Below are 1,197 nucleotides of genomic sequence, written 5' to 3' on the forward strand. Positions count from 1 at the left end.
ATGATGGAAAAGGCTTGCTATTGCTAAACCTGTTTCTTCCACCATTATTGTTGTTGAAACCTTGTTGAGGTCTCTGTTGATCCTTCCATGAAAAATTTGGATGGTTTCTCCATGAAGGATTATAGGTGTTTCCATAGGGTTCTCCCATGTAGTTCACCTCTTCTATTGAAGGATTCTCAGGATCATAAGCTTCTTCCTCAGATGAAGCTTCCTTAGTACTGCTTGGTGCATTTTGCATTCCAGACAGACTTTGAGAAATCATATTGACTTGTTGGGTCAATATTTTGTTCTGTGCCAATATGGCATTCAGAGTGTCAATCTCAAGAACTCCTTTCTTCTGACTAGTCCCATTGTTCACAGGATTTCTCTCAGAAGTGTACATGAATTGGTTATTTGCAACCATTTCAATCAGTTCTTGAGCTTCAGTAGGCGTCTTCTTCAGATGAAGAGATCCTCCTGCTGAGCTATCCAAAGACATCTTGGATAGTTCAGAGAGACCATCATAGAAAATACCTATGATGCTCCATTCAGAAAGCATATCAGAAGGACACTTTCTGATTAATTGTTTGTATCTTTCCCAAGCTTCATGGAGGGATTCTCCTTCCTTCTGTCTGAAGGTTTGGACTTCCACTCTAAGCTTACTCAATTTTTGAGGTGGAAAGAACTTTGCCAAGAAGGCATTGACTAGCTTTTCCCAAGAGTCCAGGCTTTCTTTAGGTTGAGAATCCAACCATGTTCTAGCTCTGTCTCTTACAGCAAAAGGGAATAGCATAAGTCTGTAGACCTCAGGATCAACCCCATTAGTCTTGACAGTGTCACAGATTTGCAAGAACTCAGCCAAAAACTGATGAGGATCTTCCATGGAAGTCCATAAACTTGCAATTCTGTTGCATTAGAGAAACTAATTGAGGCTTAAGCTCAAAGTTGTTTGCTCCAATGGCAGGGATAGAGATGCTTCTCCCATAGAAATCGGGAGTAGGTGCAGTAAAGTCACCCAGCACCTTCCTTGCATTGTTGGCATTGTTGTTTTCAGCTGCCATGTGTTCTTCTCCTTTGAAGAATTCGGTCAGGTCCTCTAAAGAGAGTTGTGCTTTGGCTTCTCTCAGCTTTCTCTTCAAGGTCCTTTCAGGTTCAGGATCAGCCTCAACAAGAATGCCTTTGTCTTTGCTCCTGCTCATATGAGAGAGAAGAGAACAA

General features: G+C 41.6%; 1 non-coding gene across 1 annotated transcript; it reads left to right on the forward strand.

The window, feature by feature from the left end:
* Positions 1–532: 532 nt before the first annotated feature.
* LOC112804267 (small nucleolar RNA R71) lies at positions 533–640 on the forward strand. Its single transcript, XR_003202883.1, has one exon. It is a non-coding gene; the product is annotated as a small nucleolar RNA R71 (small nucleolar RNA).
* The last annotated feature ends 557 nt before the right edge of the window (positions 641–1,197 follow it).

The sequence above is a fragment of the Arachis hypogaea genome, chromosome 5 (assembly GCF_003086295.3).
Source record: "Arachis hypogaea cultivar Tifrunner chromosome 5, arahy.Tifrunner.gnm2.J5K5, whole genome shotgun sequence".
In the NCBI taxonomy this organism is placed as follows: domain Eukaryota; kingdom Viridiplantae; phylum Streptophyta; class Magnoliopsida; order Fabales; family Fabaceae; genus Arachis; species Arachis hypogaea.